At 39.3% G+C, this 22,877-nt stretch overlaps 1 long non-coding RNA gene across 1 annotated transcript; it reads right to left on the reverse strand.

Moving 5' to 3' along the window:
- Window positions 1-1,097: 1,097 nt before the first annotated feature.
- LOC106031956 (uncharacterized) lies at window positions 1,098-18,913 on the reverse strand. The gene is made up of 4 exons (XR_001204548.3): window positions 18,809-18,913; window positions 12,288-12,362; window positions 2,645-2,742; window positions 1,098-1,480 (listed from the first exon to the last, which is right to left on the reverse strand). It is a non-coding gene; the product is annotated as an uncharacterized lncRNA (long non-coding RNA).
- Between the last annotated feature and the right edge of the window lie 3,964 nt (window positions 18,914-22,877).

Below are 22,877 nucleotides of genomic sequence, written 5' to 3' on the forward strand. Positions count from 1 at the left end.
ACAAGTAATAAATTGCAGGGTATGGTACAAACAGGTTGTACTTGAGTTCACACCAAGACAAATCTTGAGTTTGCTCTCTTGAAGGCAAGTTCAGATATTCATGGGCAAGGACCCTTCAAACCCCCAAATCATTAGCTGCTTGATGCTTTCAGTCCTTTTTTGATTGGAGGAAGACTGAGTGGTATTATGCATAATGACCAGACTTTGGAAATAGAACATGTATCTCTACTTTACTCTTTCTTTTTATCCCGAATGTCCTTTGGGCCAGGGATGCCAGCCATCACTTCAGGCCACACAACAGAATCATTTCTCCTTTCTGTTGCTCTGTAGCTTACAAATTCATACAGAGGTTTTGCTTCATTTACAGAATTGTAAATATGAAGGATGCATGCTATATAACATAGTCTTATTTTTAATTATAGAGTTTATACTAAACTCCTTTTTATGACAAACAATTATATCTTCCCAATGGAGGGTTTCCAGCTGAACTACCCAGCCAGTCCCTTTCAGCTAAGTCCTTAATCTGAGCCTACTCACTTAATAAACTCAGGCCTTGGAGGTAAACAACAACTAATATTACAAATTGTACATCTGCAAGCAGTAGCCTTAATTGGGTATGAAGTGCTTCTTTATATCAAGAAGTAGGCACATATCTCCTTCCAGTCCATGAAGCAGTTTGGCATGATTGTAGCACAGCAAATACACATTAAAAGGGCTGTATCTTTAGAATACAAGATAATCTTAGAAGTAATTAACAGTTTACCACATAGCCACAGGGGTTATTGGAGAGTGCCAGATCCACCATAAGCATTCATACAGGCTTCCTGAAATCTTAGTTCATAGCACACAAAAAAGAAAGCGACCTTGAGGTCAGAAGTAAATTGCTATTATACATCACCACAGACAGCATGTCAAGTACCATATTTATGTGTGAAGTGGAAAAGAATTAATGAACACAAGTAGAATTCAGAGAGTGTATGTTCTCTGGAGCAATACAAATGAATGATGTCTTGCAACATTTATTAAGCCAAATCCATACAGATAGGAATTACTAACATAATAGCATGTTAATTGATTTGTTAACCATCATGGCTATAAAGAGCAGAGCAAAAAGTTTACACTATTTTTCTGAGTTTTTTAACAAGCTAAAAACATTCAATTGTCAAGAAGTTTTTCAGCTATCACAGGCATTATATATGGTGTCTAAACTTTGGACTAATAATATAATATCTAATTTTACACAACATGTACCTGAATATTGTTTGTGAAGCTGAGATAAATAATTCATCCCTGAATGCTCATTCATCAGTGCTCATGGCAACTAGTCATTAGTGTCTGGTTAATTTAACCACACATTTCTTTTTTTCCTTCTGAATATCCTTTTCTTTACTGAGGGCCAGATTTTGTCACCTTTGCCCACAGTGGTAGAGAATTTTTCACAGATGAGGCTAGCCAGTATTACTGGTGAACCAGGGATGGTCTGCAAAAGACAAGAAAAAGAAGAGACAACCTTAACAGCAATAAACACTGTAAAACTGTGGTCCCGGTGAACTCTGACACTGAACTACCTTAGAATTTGGAAAAGAACCATTTACAGATTTAAGAACCTACTTTGAAAACACATAATAGGGGATGTTCTCTCTAGTGTTATCTCACAGAGGAGTCAAGAAATTTTATCAACAGAGAGAAACAGAGAGGCCTGTGGAAATGTAGACAAAGTACAAAACTGTTTGTTTTTTTCTTTTTCTTAACTGGGAAATGAAGAGAGCTTTTAGCCAAAGTTAAATTACCAGTCACAGAGCAACTATTTGGCAGAGGAGAAAGCTATCTGTCAAAAGTGGTGTGGTGGGTATAATGCTGTGTCAACCTATTCATGCTAATGTTATTACAGTGTCCCTCTGTTTCTGTATTTCCTCAGCAGAAACTACTCGTTTGAGTAAGATAAACATATAGCATTGACATTTATGCTGAGACAATTAAAAATCTATGGCATATTTTTGTGAAATGGTGTGTGAAAAATCAAAAGACCAGTTTTGTAAAGTATTTTCGTATGAAGCAAATGTGAGATTGTTATATGATAAGACCAGAAAGCCGGGTATTAAACAAAAAAGAATGTAATAGAATTAATTTCCTCAAGCACAATGAAGCAGTAGATATTTTGGAAGTAAAGAATATGATCTTTTTGAGATTCCAGTGAACAAAAGTTGAATTTAGAGCCATCCACACATTAAGAAATGTAATCATATTGTATGTCCACACCACCCAATTCTCAAGACAGTGACTGAGTTGAACTGCTCCAGCTGATCTGAGCCTTTTGTGCTGTCCTGGGAATGTTCGTGTATTGTGTGAGAAGTTTACGAGACAGAGAGAGATGGTGGACTAAACTTGTGCCTGCCTTACCTTCCAGAGATTTGCCTTCATGTGTCTCTGAGGTAATGAAGCGTGAGTTCAAAAGGTCAGATTTCATACAAGTAAGCATGGCAGCAAAGAGGGAAACCACGTTTGAAGCTGTATCTTTTTATAGCCATTTCTATACGAATGGTTTACATTCCAGAAATAACAACAAAATAACAACAAAAACTTTATGTTGTCATGAAGGTTATCAACAATTGCTGCAACTGAAGACGCATCAAACGCAATTTACCTGCATACGTTGTCAGGTGTAAACAGTGCTTATGTTTGTTTCCCGGTATTTCATCCCTTGGACACGTACAAATAAGACTTTTTGGTGAAACAGTCTTCCTGAGACAGAGAAAAGTGAGAATCAATCCTTCAACAGACTGTAAAAAAATCAATAATTCCCAACAAATCTGATACTTATTTATGGAGCCATAGAAGGATTAAATAAACTGTAATGTTTTTCTTGACTTATTCATGACTTCCATGAGCCCTAAAGTATAGGGCTGCTATGTGCATGTTTCCAAATATTCTGCCAACAAAAACTCCTCTAATAATGAAGAACCTTTCCAAAGTTTCAAATGCCTTTGTCCTCTCAGGAATTATTTTATTTGCTAGCAATGTTTTCTCCCAGCCTTCATGAAGTGTTCACTCTTTGTTTAATATTAATAGGATCCTTCTGTGTCTCTTTGCAAAAACTGGAAAGAAAGAACAATTCTACCCTAACCTTTTGGCACCTGAGCATCTAATTAAAACATTTTCATATCTCCCAAATAAACATTAACTTTGGCAATTATCCCAGCATAGTCAGGAAATCATAAAGAAAATATCCTACCGCAGACCCGTTTACTAAATAACCAGGGCATACCTCACAACCTTGCTTTTTTGTTGTTGTTTTTGTTTTTTTTCAGTTGTTTTCACTCATCACTGGTGCAAAATAAGGATTTGAGCTGTTGTATATGACTAGGTTCTACATACCCCCAGCTGCCATAAACACATAGAACACATAGCTGGTAATTTGTTGGAAGTCAAATTATCCTCTGATCTACTCTCCTCAGTCATCAATCTCATCAATGAACCTGAATAAAGCCCTGGAGTCTAAGTACTTATTAGACTCTGTGACTGTTGATGCATTGCTGAATTGTCTTGGGAGATGGGATGTGCTGTCAGCTTTAACTTCATGCTTACTCTTGCTTCATGCTGTTTAAGATCTGTGCCAGCTACCATGGAAGTCAGTGGACAGATTATGACTAACTTTATGTCTGCAAAAGCCTCTTTGTTGATGTCAGGATCTCAGCAGAAATTGTTGGTCCTCCTAAACTAACTGCAAATTTATTTCCATTTCAGTTACAAAGTCAAAAAGAATAACTGAACCCATGGAAGAATCTTTCCATATATCTATCAGTGCAACCTGGTCTGTCAGCCTGCTTGAGTTTGTGCACTACTGTAAAACATTATCAGCTACACTGGTGCAAATCATTTGCAAATCTACCAGGAACAGTAGCTTCAGCACCCAACTTGTATTCATGGGGGTCATAACCTACCCCATTGTAATAACTAACATGTCGAAACTCAGTGGAGAAACTACTTTGAAGAGATCTGACTTCCCTCTGTGAATTTCCATTGACACCAAATGGGAATGAATATCATTCTCCTATAATTCTCTATAAGAATGGCTTTCCATGTCTCATTCTGAGATGGAGGAACTTGAGTGGCAGGTAGGTGGCAAGACTGTTAAAGCTACATTCAGAGGTATGTAGCATCCTTAGCAGAAGCCAGCAGATATTTCCTTATTTTTTTCTTTGTCATACATTCTAGCACAAGGAAGTGTGGCATGTAAGGAGTTAAATTTTTCTTGTGCCCTACTTCTCACCTAACTTTTAAATAAGTTTTTGAACTCAGAGTGTGATTCTTCCATTATGCTGAAGTGCGTCTTCACTACAATAAAGACTTACACTAATAACAAAATAAGACTCAAGGGAGAATGGTTCCTATAGACTAATCATAACCTCAGGGAATTGGCATCTCTAGCTTGCAGTTTGCTATGCCCCACAGATGCAATTATCTCACTCCAGCTACATAATTTATTGTGACTCTTAATGAAGGACTAATACATGTGCAGAATTATACAGTTAAATCCAGAAACAGAATCACACACAATAAAAGAACAACGTTTACAGATAATTATTGAACTCATCAAAATGTATTATTCTGTAGACCCAGAGACCTCACATATGCAATCAATGATTATTCTTTTGTAATATCACTTGCATAAGGTTATAGGATCAGGCCCTGACTAACTGAAATGAAGCACCAATTCTAATAGTATGCAGAAGTTGTCATTTAATGAGATGTCAGTTATAAACTGCCAATTTTAATGGGATTAGATAGCCAGATTCACAAAAAAAATAATCCCTCTGGGGAGAATCTTGGTCTATTTAATTCAAAGGCATGGAAAGAATTTCATTGTAAAATAACTTTATGTGGTGAATTTATTGGGGAAAATATTTCTGAGATACTTTCCTGAAAATATTGAAAGTTTATTTAAAAAATAAAAAATAAAAGTTAAGTAACTACAAGACCTGAAAAGTCCCAAAGTATGACTGAAGTATAAAATGCAGGTTAAGATGTCAGTAAATATCTTCTTAAACTAAGTGAAAGTATGCAAAGTTACCATGAGCATCACTGGCAGTGCCTTCTCTAGCTCCAAACTTTTCCTTGGCCTTCAAGTTTCCCAAGTCCAATTCTCTTATCAGCTCTGTTCTCTCTTCCACCCTCCCAGTGATGACCTGCATGCTTCTCCAAGATACCCACATCTCTGCTACAACAATGAACTAAAAAAAATTAAATCTGAGTTTTTCCCAGCTATGGGTGAGGGGATGAAAAATAATCTAAATTAATTAAATGTATTAACTCCAATCTGCATGAACAAGCACAATGCATACATGCACAAGTGTACGGAGATGCACAGAGAGCTTCAAAGACAGACAATTAGTCCAAAAACTCTGTGGGACCTGAAACACTAGTTACGTTACTGTGAATAGATGTCAAGAGTCCTTCATAACATGATATTCAAACAGAATTCTAAGAACATATGCAGCTTGAGTGGATCATCTGTGGGTAGCAACTTCTATACGTAATTTTTCAATAAGTTAACATTTTCAATTGTCCAACACAAATGCATGGTCCTCACTTGCAGTAAAAATCTGTGGATGCTACATGAATTATTTAAAACATAAAATTTTTAAGAGCTGGGGTGATGCAGAAGGCAGCAGCGTCCTGTACAAAGCTCATACTCAGGAAAGCCATTCTCAGAGTGCTGTATATAAACACTCGTGTGCATGTGTAAAATCCCATTGTGTTGCAAGTTAAGCAAGACTGGCTTGGCTGAACGGAGAACTCCTTGTGCAACTTATGCAAAAAAAGAAAATATACAATCTCTGGAAACAAGGTCAGGCCTCACAGGGAGATTACAGAGCTGCAGTTTGCATTTGTAGGGAGAAAACAAGAAAAGCCAAAACTCAGCTTGAGTTGGTAGTGGCCACTACACTATCAGACAATAAAAATGGATTTTTTAAGTATTTCAGCAGCAAAAGGAGGTCTAATAAAAACATTGGACAGATACTTGATGAAGATGGTCACTGAACAAGTAAGTCTGCCGGGTCCTCTGAGTCGGAGTACCATGACAGAGGGAGCAGTGACTTTCCATTTGCGGTCACTGAAACTGTAGGGGAACAGTTGTACTCAGCTGAATGTTCGTAAGTCCGTTGGGACTGATGGGATTTACCCCAGAGTACTGAAGAAGTTAGTGGATCTTATATCTGGACCTCTCCCAACAATTTTTGAAAGGTGTTAGGAGTGAGTCACTCCCTGCTGACTGCAAGCAGGAGAAGATTATCCTGGGGAATACTGAAAGGCTTTTAAAGAACAAAGCTTTTATCAGGTGTAGTCAACATGGGTTCATGAACAGAAAAAGCTGAATTAGTAGTTTGATCTCCTTCCTATCTCCTTGATAGGACAAGGGGTAACGGTTTTAAGGCAAAAGAGGGTAGATTTAGATCAGACATTAGGAAGAAGTTCTTTACTATGTGGGTGCTGAGGCACTGGCACAGCTTGCCCAGAGAAGCTATGGATGCCCCATCCCTGGAATTGTTTAAGGCTAGCTTAGATGGAGCTTTGAGCAACCTGGTCTAGTGGGAGATGTTCCTGCCCATGGCAGGGGGGTTGGAAATGGGTGATCTTTAAGGTCCCTTGCAAATCATTCTATGATTCTATGATAAGGTCACCTACTTGCTGAATTAAGGGAAGGCAGTCAATGTTATCTTTCTGGATTTTAGTAAGGCGTTTGCTACCAACCCTCCCAGTACCATTCTGGACAAACTGTCCAGCGGTGAGATGAACAGGTTCACGTTATGCTGGGTGATGAACTGGCTGAACAATAGGGCTCAAAGGGTTGTAGTGAATGGGGCTACATCTGGCTGGTGGCCAGTCACTAGTGGGGATCCCCAGGGCTCAACTCTAGGCCAGTTCTGTTCATCATTTTTAGCAACGAATCTTGATGCAGGAGTGAAATGTATCCTTAGCAAGTTAGCTGACAATACTAAATTGGGAGGTACTGGTGACTCTCTGGAGAGATAAAAGGCCTTGCAGAGGGATCTGGATAGATAGGAGCACTGGACAATCATCAGTGACATGAAGTTCAACAAAGGTAAATGCCAGGTGCTGCACCTGGGTTGGAGTAATGCTGGACACAGGCACAGACTGGGAGATGAGTGGCTGGAGAGCAGCTCAGCAGAAAGAGAATGAATATTGCCTTGAATATTGTGTGCAGTTCTGGGTTCCACAATACCAAAAGGATATGAAGCTATTGGCATGTGTCCAGAAGAAGGCAACAAAGCTGGTAAAAGAGCTGAAAGGCATGTCCTATGAGGAGAGGATGAGGACACTTGTGTGTCTAGTTTTATTGGGGGGAGAAAAGAAGACTAAGAGGTGACCTCATTACTTTCTGCAACTGCCTGAGGGGAAATGGAGAGGGGGGTGCTGGTCTCTGCTCCCTGGTAACCAATGACAGGACACTTGGGAATGGCACAAAGCTGCACCAGGGGAGGTGCTAAAGAAAAAATATACATTTACTGTGAGGGTGGTCAAACACTGGAACAGGCTTTCTCGTGAGGCAGTTGATGCCCCGTGCCTGTCAATGTTCAAGAGGCATTTGGATAATGCCCTCAGTAATATGCTTTGACTTTTGGTTAGCCCTGCAGTGGTCAGGCAGTTAGACTCGATGATCTTTGTAGACCCCTTCCAACTAACTATTCTATTCTATTGTACTGTTTGAAGAGACAGAAGTACCAAAAAGCAACAGTTTGAATGAAGGGCATTTTTACATCCAATCCAAAAAAATATTTTAAGAAAAGTCAAAAAGTAAAACAAAGTTAGTCTGCAAGCATTAATTTTAAATGTATCCACCTTTTCTGAGCATTCTTTTAGTGTATGAAATATTCAGGATCAGTTCTATCTTCTTCTTGAGTGGACAAAGGCCATATGTCTTGTCGCTCAGGCTCCATCCAAAGTACTACAGATTACATGGTGATATAGAGTAAAAGTTCCTAACTTCTCCTATTGAAGATGTTGCAATGTGTAGGAAAAAAAAAAAAACAACTCATATTTAGTGGGATAAGGACAGTGAAAAATGGAGCATAGTTTTCAGCCCCAGTCAGTGCTTAAAGGGAGCTGAAAGAGGAATTTTGGTTTCCAGTTTCTGTTTCAGACTGTTTTGTCTGATTCAGTGGTTTGTTCATGTAAATTGCAAAACTGGTTCAGCCTGCCTGGCTTGGCTTTGTTTGCACAACATTGCTGGGTTTCCATTGTTTTATTGCAGGCAGATCTGGTCTCTTTCTCATTATCGTTCTCATTGTTCACGTTGGCAAGTGGCTAATATTTACTGTTTGCTAAATGTACCAGTCTGATCACCCAGCTGTACAAAATGAAGAGCCAAAGCTATACCAAAAGTTATTACTGAAATGTATAAAAAGGCAAGCAATATTATGAGGTATGGTTTCAGTCTCTCCCTAACTAGAAGAAAAATTACATTTGAACCTACATTTGAGATGTCAGTGCTTTACCTACAAAATCTGTATGACATATCAAAAGTTAAAAACTGTGTGAACATTGGCAGATCCTGACCCTAATGGTTTAAAAACCTAATTGAACAAACAATGGCAAACTCCTTTAGAAGCCAGAACAATATGTTACAAAGCCTCTCTTGTCTCCTAAAATAACCCTGGTATGCAGCCTACTTTATAGATTAGATATATATGTGTGTATATATATATATTTGTTGCATAAATGTGGGCATATAAGGCCTCCTATGTTCCACACCTTTGCCTGACTCAAGGCCTGCTCTATTTGCAGCAGTAGCATCCATATCTGACCTAGTGAAACCATCCATCTCTACCTTTGCAAAAGTTGTGAAGTATGCTGCAGTCACATCAACAGTTGTACAGCCTCACAAGCCAAAAAGGATACACCAAAAAGAATTTCATTAGCCAGAAAGAAGCTGCACCTTCTAAGTGGAAGGTAATACTGATGGAAGCTGATGGTCTTGTTACTGGGAAAGAACATTGTCTAGCCATGCATGTAAACACTTAATGTCTTCAAAATTTTCAGCCTGTACTCCTTTGCCAGTGCTTTCTCCAGTATTTTTTATGCATGGTACCTGCTGGTTTACTATCTGTTGAAGGGCAAGGAAAAAAAAAAAAAAAGGAAAAAAAAAGGGGGCGGAAAAAGCCTTTGGGGGTGTTAATATCTTATGTAAACTTTTCTAAAAGAATGAATTTCTGGAAGAAAATCCTGCAGTTTGAGAATTCCGGTCATCCCAGTCTTAGAAAAACAGGTAAGTTAGGGAAAGTTCAGGCTTGCAGTACTTAGTATTTGAACAATAGCATCACAAAAAAAATCATGAACACACATGCCTTGACCACTATCATCCTGACAAATAACTTGTCAATCCAAACTGGTCAAACATAAGGTGACACCAGGCTGTCAGAGCTATTTTCAGATAACATGAGAAATCTGCATCTTGTGCAGCAGGACCTGCTATGTTAATAAAATAAGTGAGTTCAAAAGTAGGGCAGGACTCATGGCACCAGGCAAATTACGGACAATGTGTCCACACAGTGAAATAGAGCACAGTGAAGAGATACCTGAACTAGAAAAGACCTGGAATGGTAAGTCACTACATTGTACCTGAACTCCTTGCAGACTTTAATAAAGTGGATCTGGATACTCATTCACTAACTTATCAGTAGTAAGATGTATTAAACTGCACGTAGAGCTGCAGTAGATGGATTCACTACCTCAGCTCCCCATTAGCTGAAGCCTCTTCATTTCATGTGTAGACACAGGTTGGGTGATTAAACAACTATCAATTTAGACTTGCCTTCAGACACACAACTCTTGCTTCTGTTATGAAACTGAGAAGAATAGTAAAACAAACTAATTCAGGGGAAAGAAAATTGCTCAGAGGAATAATTGTAGCGACTTTCACCTCTATAGCTAGGTCACCAGTTCAAAATCATTCAAATCATTTGTGACTGAAAATCATTATTAGTTGACTCCACTCAATGAGTTTGTGCTTCAGGTCAGAGTAATAATTACTGCAGGGCTAAAATTGCCATTAGTGGTTATGTTAGTAAGGAGAGAAAGAGAGAGAGAGAGGGAAAAGAAGAAGCAGCCTTGCTCTTGTTAGTGCTGCTTCCCAGTCAAGGACAAGAAGAGGAAATAGTCTGAGGGATCACATAGTGTTGAGGCCCGAGTCAGCTGCAAAAACACATTGCCATGTGAGATACTCTGGGACATGGCACTTAGTCTGCATCTGCATCTCTGAAAGGGCAAAGGTCTACATTGGGTCTTACCAGTCACATCTGGCAGCACCATATACATATGGCAAATACCCTACATCACCTTGGGTCTAGCACTACATGTCTATCTGGGGACAGCTGAGTGAAGCCCTTTCCCTTCCAGCCTATCTCCAGCTCTTCCAAATAGAAATACCAGTCTCAAAAGTAGTTGAGCTATTAGTAACTTTACTAATTAAAGCCTTCTCCTTTCCCTATTCTTGTCTATGTTATGTCAACCAACAAAGTAAACATACAGATTCAGGGAAATCTAAGAAAATTTTTGTGTATAAATGATGAACATTCAGCAGACATCCACCTGGAGACCTATCTATCTGGTCTTCCTTACAGCCTGAATTGTGCCACACTGACTGTGTTTTTCACCAGCAATTTGTCTAACGTGTTTTTTAAAAAAGGGAAGTTTGAACATTTCAGTATCATAGAAATAAGCTGAACAAGCTGAGCTGAGGAGCTGCCCTAGAAGAGCAGCCGATCTATGAGTGAGATTTATGACAGCTCTGCATGGCTTTCAGATACATGAGCTAAAGCATAATAGGGCTGTGCTTGAATGTTACACCCACTGCTCTGTCAGGTCAATGACAGCACAGATGAGGCCAGGTAAAATAAGTACAGATTTGCAAGAAAATTATTTGCATAAAGTGAAAGGAAATTCACGGTGGAAAACAAAACCTTTTTAGAGAAAATACATGTCTCATGTTTTCAGAAGGATGCCTGTAAAAATTCCATATACTAATGAACATAAATCTAGAGGGCTGTGAAGGAAGAGCAGTGTTTTAAAAAGGGTGACAAATGCTTGAATACTGTGCTAAAGATTTATCATAGATCATCTGTTTTCCTAACAGTTTCTGGTAGTTTTTAAAAATATGCTTGCTTATATGACTGGATTATTTATCCTAAGATATCCTCACAATAACTTGTACTCACAATAATAGTATGGACTTATTAACATTCCATATTTAAAAGATTGGCTGACATTTCCAATTGTTGGGTTTTTGCTGTTTTATCTTTTGACATTGTAACAGTTTTCTTAATGGTTGTTAGTTTAATTTGTCTCTTTTAAAATCTCTCTCTCTTAAATATTTATCTCTCTCTTTAAGCAGAGTGTTTTAATCCAACACCAACTCTTTTGATTTTAGGAGAGGGTTATTACAATACATAAACCATATGGTCTCACTTCAGCTCCAGTATACAGAAAATTAGTCAAAACAAAACACTACCTAATCACTTACAAAGCACGTGTTTTAGTTAGCAATCTTTGCTCAGAAGCATCTTGGGACTAATTTAGCATGAAAAGTGCAATTTTTTTTTCTCACCTCACTCTTATCTTTGTAGGTCATACGGCAACAGAAGGCAGAATCACAAGATGAAGTTCACTCTCACTGCCTCTCTCTGTCCCTCACTTATATTTCATTCAAGGTTGTCTCTGATTCCAAGATAACAATTGCTTTCAGAGACTGGGAAATCTATTTTGAGAATTTATATTGCCTTTTAGAATTACAGAAACATATAAATCTCAACACACTGGTGGAAGCAGAAACTTCAAAGCAAAAGTCTTAGCGTTGGAAACGTGAGATAATTCCAGGTTCTTCCGCACAAGAAAGAATTTATTTTCTGTTTCTATATAAGGTGGAAGAAAATGCCTTTGGGACCATCCAGGTATACTGCTTGGTCTAATGTTAGGGTAGGGAATACATCTGCTCTTCCAGAGAGAGTTCAAGAACTGAGCTTGTGACCACCTACACTCCTCAGTGACCCCTTCTCACTCAGGATCTGCTTCGGGACACTAGGCAACCACTGCCTTCAAGACAATGCCCAAGCACAGTTCAATTTTCTGTCGGGACCACTCAAAGTAGATATCTAGGTGTCATATATTGGTTTTGTCTGGTTCCACTCAAAACAGCCCTCCAACATGACCCCAGCAGGGCTGGCCCCCTCAAGGTCCTTGTGCCACATCCCAGGGCAGCCAAGATATACCTTTAGTTTCATCTTCTGATGATACCACACTGAAGAGTTGCAATTCAGCCCTCATGTTACTTCAGCACCTTTGAACTGTAAAAAAGACAGAAAATAATTATTGTGTTTTATGGTCACGGGAGAGTCATACTAAATCCACAGAACTCTGCACTGCAGCACTAGATGGGGTGAAAGTAGCTGCCTCAGCCAGGGGATAGCTTCATGAGCTGTGGCGTAGCGTGACACGGGCAAGACCCTCACCTTCTTCCCTTTGGCAGCCTCAGGAATTTCCCTTTACCTCCTTTTCTGGTGAGAAATTCTGGAGATGTGCAGCACTTGGGCCTGACTTCGAGAAGCGTGCAAGGCCCATGGTCTGCCTTTTCTGTACACTACATTAAAAGGACACGCAGTGCAAGCAGCTATAAAATCAAACTGTGATTCACCACTAATGTACGCTGACACATAATAGCTGTCAAAGGTTTCAGGCCGGGAAGCAGGCTTAAACACAGCTTCTAAATGCAGAGATACTACCAAAATTGTTGCAGTTTTAGAAGTATAATTCCTGTTTAATGTAACACCACAACAATCTATGGGAAGTGTAAAACCGTAAAAGAAGATTGAAAACAACCTTTGACATTCCTGACATAGTGTGAATCTGATATGTGAAAATCAATGCAAAAAAACATGAACACTTTTAAAAGAAAAACATGCTCCCATACACGTGCGTATGTTCTATTTACTCACATTTTTCACAAGATTTTCTGAGTAAAAAGAATCCAAGGATCATGTTGCTGGGGAAACTAAAATAATGGTGTAATCTTCTGAGAAAGCGTGAAATGTGGAATTAACACCACCAAATTGAATTTAATAACACTGTGCAACCTCAGACCTACTCTTAAATCAATACTTAATTTTCTCACCCATCCTACAGATCAGTTATAGCCATTATAGTTCCAGGGAATGTCAACCATCCCATGGAGGGTCAGCCTACTTAAGTGGTGTTTTGAAGGATCTTCTAGTGGACGGATCTCAAAATATTCTTTAAGGGTATATAACCCCAGCCTCCATAAATGGTTGTTGTTTTTTGGTTTGGTTTGGTTTGGATTTATATATATATTAAGGAGACATCCCTTGGGTTCTGTAAAACAGTCACTTTTACCCACTTACGCTCAATGATACCTATGATTTACTACACCTATTATTTCTAAACATAGACTAAACATAACCCACTTCTGAAAGGCAATAAAAATAATAATCACCAATGTGATTGCATAAAAAAGAGTTTCTGCAGCCACTGCTTTCATAGAAAGCTAGTTTTAAATGGAAATCAGAGCTGCACTTTAGGTTATTCATAGCAAAAAACTACTGCTTGAAGTTGTTCTTCCATAGTCTATTTCAATGAAGTTTTTACCTGGAGTATCTCACTATCATAAGCAAAATAAAATTAATAAATTGGGTGCACCTTAAAAAGAACTTTCACCCTTGTCTTTAAAAAGTAGTTTGTGAAAGGGCTACTTTACAGCAGCAGATGTGCCACTCCTTGCAAGATATTCATGAGGTAGGATCAGCAGATGTTCGTGCAAGGTGATTAGCACATCTAGGACCCACCAATTAACCGCATCAAATACACAGGGTCATAGAATCATAGAATCACAGAGTGGCTTGGGTTGGAAGGGACCTTAAAGATCACCTAGTTCCAGCCCCCAAAGGGTTGGGTCCTTGAGCTATGAAGTGTGGCACCTTGATGCTACAGGTCATCTCTTCCCCGTAACACCGGTGGGGGGGTATCCATCATACTGCTTCATACACAGGTGGGCACAAAAGTGTCTCTTCAGACTGTGGCCCAGTGCACGAATCTTCCCTGTCAGGCTCCCACATATTTAAGAGATTTTTGCTAGTACAAAACATGTCAGTGCTGAATGCACATAAATGGATGTAAGTGTGGACAAGGTGAGCCCTGAGACATCTGCAATTAAGCAGCTTGACTCTGGGCGTGAAATTCAGACAGCCTAACATCCTATCTGAATCTGAACCAAGTTGTTTCTTCTTGAAGGATTCATAAGAGATTTGCTAAATTATTCTTGCAGAGGCTATCACAAACATTTGCACAGATAAATGCTGGTGCTGTAAGAAGCAATGATTTCACTCAGTAAATGACATTGAAAATTGATGGAAATAAGTATAAAGATTTTGGGTATGTCGTGGCAGAACATGAATTTTGTAGTTTTGCCTTCAGCAGTAGGTTGGCAGCAACCAGCCAGCAGCAAATTCTTAGGAAGAGTACATGTAATAGAAAGATCCTTCCCTTCTCATATTATACATGATTTCTAGCAATAAATGACTTTTGGACTGCCTGTTAGAAAGTTTTGAGCCTAAATTTAATATTTACTGACAGATATACATGTTTCATGAACCCAAAAGTCATGGATATACTGGAATGTTACGGGGATCTCTGATGAAGCTGTATACAGAGACCACACTGTACCTACAGATCTATCCATAACTTTTGGACAGGCAGCTTTGCCACTTCTTTGCATAAACAATAAAATTACCCTAAAAAAAAAGTAATCCTGAGTGTCAACATAAAAAGATTTTTGTCTTCCATCCATTTGGCAAGAAAGGAGGAGAGAAATAACAAAAGAACAGATGGTAGAAAAGATACAGCAACATGTTGTATGCAACAGTGAAGATGGTAATCTTGTAGGAAAAACATAAGATTTATTTGTTTTTAAAATGATAGACAAAGAAGATCTTTAGTTAAATGCGTTAGATAATGTGATCTTCCAGACCTGAGAAATAAACGGGTATTTTTTTCTGGGTTTCTTTCTACTACTGAAGATAGCTGAAACATCCCTGGTGTATCAGCGATGGACACTGACAAGGCAAGTCTGTGTCCTTGTCAAGAAATGCAGCACTAAACTAGAAAAAGCATGGCTTTTATCCCTTTTTATTAGAGCACAAATATTTGTGCCTTTGGATTGACAAAAATGGTGAGCATCTCCAAATAAAAATCCTGAAAACACTTTATCTAAACGCGCACAAGGACTGTAAATCCTGCAACTACTTTGTTGCTTCAGGGTTGTTTAAAAAGACATGACATTCTGCCTGAATGTATTTGTAATATAGGACTTTGTATTTATAGTGCAGCTATGCCATATAACACATCTAAACGTAATATAGTACATCTGAACTCATCTGTAGAACTTACTGCTTTTGACTGCAAGAAGTGATTTAAATTACTCATGCTACATTTAATTTTTATGTTAAATATTTAACAAGCAATCTTCAAATAAGCCTCTAAGTACATAGTGATATTGCCACAACAAAATCTGGGAGAGGTTCTAGAGCTTCAGGAGGCAGGTACCAGTCCTGGAAAGAATTATGGAGAGTGCACGTGAGCGTACACATAAAATTCTTGAAGACTGAGACAAAGGATATCATGTGTTCTCACTCAGGTGGGTCTGGGCTGAGGAATGTTCCTCTTTCATATGCCTGAAAGGTTACATCCAAAGTCACTTTAATGTTGGAAACAGAATAGCCTCAGTGGAACACAGTCTTTGTTTGCTGTATTTAAATGTTGCAGTTAAGGGATATTTCTTAAATATTCATTGCTTGTTCAACCAAAGCACTATTTACAGAATTTATTGGGGTTTTAGCACCTTTAAGAATTAAAATAGCAATTGTTTTTCTCCCAGCTATACTGTACTGTGTCATGTGTAAAATAAATCAATAATCTGTATAGTTTTGATCTCAGACATTTAAAAGAAACTTAAAATCATGCAGCCCCACTATCATCCAGTTCTTAAGAGTCAAGATGAAAGCTGTGTAAATGATATTTTAGTAAAAGAGGAATAATAATGGGCATAGGTTCCTTAGTGGGATTTGCAGAGTTCTTACACTGACATTTGGAGAGTAATCAACGTACAGTGCCTGGGACTCTGAAAAACAGTGGTAACCCTGGGTCCAAAAGAACTGAGATTGTATTCTGTTCTTCAATCAAAGAAAAAAAATTACCTTTAATGTGATTTAATTATATTTAAATTTTAGGTAATTCCTCTTTTATTTTTATTATTTTTATTTTTATTTTTATATTTTTAACCCTGGAAACAAACAGCACTGCAGAGGAGAAGCAATTTCACAGCACTCAGTACTTACAACACTAAGATGTTGTAAGTCAATATTCTTCCTGGGTAATGGGCATTAAATGTAGATTTTTTATTTGAAAACATACTGCAAACTACTTGAATAAAGGATAGCCAAAATTCATCTGTTCTACAGCAGATTTTACTGGAAAAATGCCAGCCTTCACCAAGAGATGGAGGAGGCTTCATTGTTGTAGTTAATATATGACCACAGCACCATTGGAAGATATAAAAATATATCATTTTAAGACAAGGGATGTTAATATCCCTTCACACCTATATGAAATAATGAGATAAACTAAATAGATAAACCAGAAAAGTGTCCAAGTGCCTATTAAGTTTCATTCATACAGTACAGTGACTAAAACCAAAAGCCTAAGAATATGCCAATCCAAACACAAGACTAACTGAATGTTTTTCAGAGAAATAGGACAATCAAAAATCAAAGCTTCTTATTTCAACATTTTGACCAGAACAAAATTTTTTCCATTGTTTTGAAGACAGACACTTGACTCCCTTATTTGAACTGAAAGCTGCTTACACAAAGACAGTGTCCACCTGAACATTTTCATAACCATATTATTCATTCTGACTTACTTTACTGCTTTTGGTTTTATCTCAACACATTACTGGTAGTTTTTCTGTAGTGGAAATTAACAACTCAAGAACCCGATTATAATAATAACTTGAGGGCACCTTTTGTTTATAAAGTAATGTGCATAATCTGGACTAATAGATTCTGTGGCTGAAGGCCAAGGACTTTATTAGCCCAGGATATGATTATTACTAGGTTATTATACTCAGTGTTTAATTAAATATTGAAATCTTAAAAGATAGAAGTGGGAGGAAAATTGCTTTTCTTCCTACACCATCCTCCAGTGGTGTCCTTTCATCTCCTACTGCACTTTCTCCTTGTTATACCATGTCCATTTTACATTGTCTTCTGATCATTTGTGTGCAGTTTCCTTTTATTTCCACAAATTTTGGCAACAGCTGAAAAAGTTTATATTATATCTTTTACAGTGAAAAGCACTTTGACAACTCAGAATACTATAGTTTTTTACCAGAACATGTAGATACTAATACACAATTGCAGTAGAGGTACTTGTATATTCACGGTATAATTACTATAGAAAAATCTTTATGTGATTAGGAGAACTCAAGCGCGGAGAGGGGTAGGTTTGTCACTGAAGGCAGATAACATAAATAACCTTTATGCCAGTGAAGATACAAGGCACTTCATAGAACTAGGTCTGATGCATTCTTGATATTTAGGAGGCCATCACAGCATATTAATCCAATTCCTGCTAAGAGTTCTTTCCTGAACTCCATTTTTTAACTGTAACAGTGTTGAATTCCTATGTTTCCCACAATAATACAGGCAAAATACTGAAAAAATAGCTGAAATACAGCTGACACAATTGTGTTTAGAAGAGTCACCACGGAAGTGGAGATATATTGGAAGCTGCTTAGGGAGTTGCTCTCAGTCATGAGAGACCAATGTGCAATTTCAGGTGGTTATATATGAAACGATGAAGCGATATTGAATGAATACAGCTGATGAAAGAGCTGAAAGTCAGTTGGCAATTGTCCTCCACATTAGCAGAAGTGTCCTCTTATTTGCTATATGGTCACAAGCAGAATGACAAGGATGAAGACAGGGTCCAGCTACACAGTGAGAGGAAACTTCAAACAATGGCAAAAAGATGAACACTGTTCATTGCTGCCAAGGATAGGGCAATCTGTTCCAGTGCTTCACCACCCTCATAGTAAAGAATTTCTTCCTAATTTCTAATCTAAATCTACCCTCTTCTAGTTTAGAGCCATTATCCCTTGTCCTATCGCTACACTCGCTGATAAAGCGTCCCTCTCCATCTTTTTTTTAGGTCCCCTTTAAGTACTGAATGGCTGTAGAAAGGTGTCCCTGGAGCCTTCTCTTCTCCAGGCTGAACTACCCCAGCTCTCTCAGCCCGTCTTCATAGGAGAGGTGCTCCAGCCTTCTGATCATCTTCTGGACCTGCTCTAACAGGTCTGTGTCTTTCTTATGGTGAGGACCCTGGGGATGAATGCAGCACTTGAGATTGCCTCGCCCAGATGCAGGACATTACACTTGCCCTTGTTGAACCTCATGAGGTCCACACAGACCCACCTCTCAAACCTGTCCAGGTCCCTCTAGATGGCATCCCTTCCCTCCAGCATGTTGACAACACCACAGAGGTTGGTGTCATTGGCAAACCTGCTGAGGGCGCTCTCGATCCCACCGTACATGTCAACAACAAAGATGTTAAATAGTTCTGGTCCCAATACAGACCCCTGAGGAACACCACTCATTACTGATCACTTGGACATTGAGCCATTGACCACAACTCTTTGAGTGTGACCATCTAGACAATTCCTTACCCATTGAGTAGTCTGTCTGTCAAATCCATGTCTCTCCAAATTGGAGAGAGATCTTTTTCTCATCTGTCTACAGAACTTCTCACACCTCGTTCTCACAGCTTTGCGTAACCTTGACGACTCGACGTTACATAGAGGTTGCTGAGAGGGAAGGTTAGAAGGGACACTCACAGTGGTGAGGACTGGAAATTTATGGTTTCCGGCAGCTAGTGTGAATAATGGCAGAACCTCCCAAAATACATGAATTTCATATTATGAAATTGAAAGGCATGCATGGTGCATCACCACAATATTTGTGTAGCTGCAAGATACGTGGAAAGTGTGCAGAAACAAGCACTAAACACGCTGAAGATGCTGAAGCAGTGCCACAACAGGAAAGACTGGGGAGTCAATTTTTAGGTTGATTCTAAAGAAGAGGATAAGTGAGTTGGAGATGGACTTCACAAGTGAGGCTACTGTCATAAGAATCTTACGTAACAGCTTCAAAAGCAGGGAAATTGAAACTTTAAATTTGGAAGTGATCATGAGTGTAAGTAAAAGAATATTCTCACATACAGACTGATATTTAAAAAGTTTGGCTGAAGATTTTGCCCCTCAGTAAAAGAAGGACATCGAGGCCTTGGAGTGTGTCCAGAGAAGGGCTACGAAGCGGGTGAAGGGCCTGTAACACAAGTCCTGTGAGGAGCGGCTGAGGGAACTGGGGTTGTTTGGTCTGGAGAAGAGGAGGCTCAGGGGAGACCTCATTGCTCTCTACAGGTACCTGAAAGGAAGGTGTGGGGAGCTGGGGGTCGGCCTCTTCTCACAGATAACTAGTGACAGGACTAGAGGGAATGGCCTCAAGTTGCATCAGGGGAGGTTCAGGTTGGTCATTATGAAAAATGTCTTCTCAGAAAGAGTGGTCAGGCATTAGAATGGGTTGCCCAGAGAAGTGGTGGAGTCACCGTCCCTGGAGGTGTTTAAGGAAAGGGTAGATGTGGTACTCAGGGGTATGGTTTAGTGGGTAATATTGGTGGTAGGTGGATGGTTGGACTAGATGATATTATAGGTCTTTTCCAGTCTTAATGATGCTATGATTTGGCCTGTAGCCAACCCAGTGTGTGGATAGGGTAGATTTTCCTCTCTTCTTTGCTTTATCTGCTTTACTTGCAGTACATCTGTGTCTGGATTTGTTCTACATCTCTTCTTCTACTTTCAGAGGATTGAAGAGCTCTCTGCAGCACACATCACTTGCTCTACACATACACCTAGACAGGTGAGCTGTAATGTAAAACTCTCTTGTCAGAAATCTTCCTTTACCCACAGCTGCCACATGTGTCAGTGAGCCTGTGCTTTTATACTGTTTCCTTTCTGTTTGAGTGAGATGTATTTTGACCAGAGCACTTTCCTTTCCACCTGACCCAGGTTCACCCGCACCAAGAGCTGCTATGTGCACAACATCCTGTCAAAATGCAGGGGCAACACGAGTACTCTATGAGTTTTTGTCCACCTGTCACTCTAATTCTAATAATTTCCTGCTTCTCATTTTCCCTCTGGGTTTTCCACTTCTCCAGAACGCGGCTACTCAGCCTGTGACACTAACCACGAGGAGCAGCTTGTGCTCAGCAATCTGCACCCTCCCCAGGAAACCTGAAGTGCCACAGCAAACCTCCAGCCGGGAGCAAGGGATCTCAGGTAAAAGGCAGTTGCCAAGGTGCTGGGATGATTTATATTTTTTTAGTTTCAGTACACACATGCATTTCAAAGTCTGCTCTCTGGATATTTGACCCACACTGACAAGTATTCATGCAAAAATAGAATATCAATTCTATTGTTCATAAATTCTACTTGAGTGATTCTCAGAGCTCAAGCTGAGGGCCAGCTCATGTGCCTGGCAGTCAAAGACATTTAACTTCTGGCAGTGGAGTAGTTATTTGTCTACAAAATCAATAATTTATAGGGAAAAGAGAGGCTGCATAAAACTAAGAGTAAAAGAAAAATGGTAATATCTCTAAAATACAAATGCAGGAAATAAATCACTCTTTCTTTTTCTGTACTAGTTTTTTTGTTTGTTTGTTTGTTTTTGGTTTTTTTTTTTTTTTTTTTTTTTTTTTGAGATTCTTACATCAAGTGGTCAGCTTAATGGAAACAAACCACTCAGAGTATAATTCTTAGTAGCATGCAAGTACTGAGGTCTTATCCAATTGCCTCAGCAAGCAGTTGTTCTGCAAGGGCAAAGAAGTAGGTGAATAACAAAGTTTCACAATTGAAGAATACTTTGAGACTATAAGTGATTTAATCTTTACTTTCCTTGCCTTTAGCTGACCTTGTCACTATCCCCATAGGAGACCTCTGATTTATTCGCTGTGATCTTATCTGGTTGGGTCAAACAGCTTTCCCACACAAAGATCACAGATAATAGCAGAGCAGCTTGGTTTCAGAAAAGAAAGGCAAGGTGTCAGGAGAATAGTACTGGTGCCGAAGTTTCAGCATGGAAAGCTAAAGCTTGTAGCGGCATCACAAACAGCTGGATTTGCAGGGCCCAAATTTCTTGAGGGTACTGCACAGATTCTCCCCATCCTGCTCTGCAGTAGAAAGATACAGCAGAAGCTCCATGTGTGAAAACTCACCCTGCTTCTTCCCTCTTTTAAAAGGTTTCTTCTTCATATAAGCAAAAATCTAGCTCCGAGCTACTAGTGCTGGCAATTTAATTGATTTTCAGAGTACAGTGTTTTCTTCAAAATTGCTTTGTCCAACATAACATGAAATTAAATAACATGAAAAAAAATAAACAATTTAGCAAAACTGCAGGCACAGAAAATATTGGCACATTGTCAAATAATGACCTAAATTTCAGACAGCATTTGCCACCAAAGTCTGAGTAATTACCTCCAGAAGGATCCATGAAGGGAAGGGAAGGGAAGGGAAGGGAAGGGAAGGGAAGGGAAGGGAAGGGAAGGGAAGGGAAGGGAAGGGAAGGGAAGGGAAGGGAAGGGAAGGGAAGGGAAGGGAAGGGAAGGGAAGGGAAGGGAAGGGAAGGGAAGGGAAGGGAAGGGAAGGGAAGGGAAGGGAAGGGAAGGGAAGGGAAGGGAAGGGAAGGGAAGGGAAGGGAAGGGAAGGGAAGGGAAGGGAAGGGAAGGGAAGGGAAGGGAAGGGAAGGGAAATAGTTCATTGCAGATACTTGGCCTATGCATTGTGCCATCCCATGTGACAGCATAAAAAAAAAAGGGGATCATGTGGGTAATAGGAAAAGTTAGTTTAGCCTTATACTATGTTTGTCCAAGATGGAATTTCTTGACCCATATTGCCTCTTCAATCTGCCTTAATAAAACACACAGTGGCCAAAATATGGTATGAAAGTGAAGACAGAGCACATCATATCTTACCTGAGCTTGCTGTCCTTTTTCACAAGATGTACTACTGTAACCTGTTAACTATGAAACAGGTACAGCCACATAGTGAGCCAAAACTGACTCTCCTAACTCCTGCAAGCAATCCCAAATATCATTGTCTATACTGCCAGCTGACAGTGCTTCACAAAAATACAAAGTTTGCATTCACGGCATCCTGAGGAGGTAAAGTGTCGCCTCTGAAGCGTGAGACTCACACCCAAATACTTGTATGTGCTTGGGCATGTTCATACAAGCTAGTTTCAGGCTGTATGTAAGACCATATGTAGGAAGAGTCATCAGTTTCAGAGGAACTGCTTTTATGAGTACAGACAGCAGATTTCTTTCTGTCTGAAGTGTCTTCTGTTTGCAGTAAGATACCTGTGGTACCGGCAACAAGCTAGGCACTAAGCAGTATAAAAAGAAAGGCACAGAACAGCTAACAGTCCAAAGCAAAAAGGAAAAGAAGAATAAAAGAGGATTATACATATAGACTCACAGTTTTGGTCATGGTCTGTGTTCTGCTTACAATTATGTGGATGTAGAAGAAGGCTATGAAACATCTGTCTCTATTTCTGGAAGTCGAAATTATTTCTTGGCAATTCAGCTTGAATGTCCACTGGTTCTGTCCAGATGTCATTCATGCAGTCTTAGGAGGGGTGTGATCTGGCAGATGTATAGCAGTAAGGAAAAGATTGCAGCCAAAG

The sequence above is a fragment of the Anser cygnoides genome, chromosome 1 (genome assembly GCF_040182565.1).
Source record: "Anser cygnoides isolate HZ-2024a breed goose chromosome 1, Taihu_goose_T2T_genome, whole genome shotgun sequence".
Lineage (NCBI taxonomy): Eukaryota > Metazoa > Chordata > Aves > Anseriformes > Anatidae > Anser > Anser cygnoides.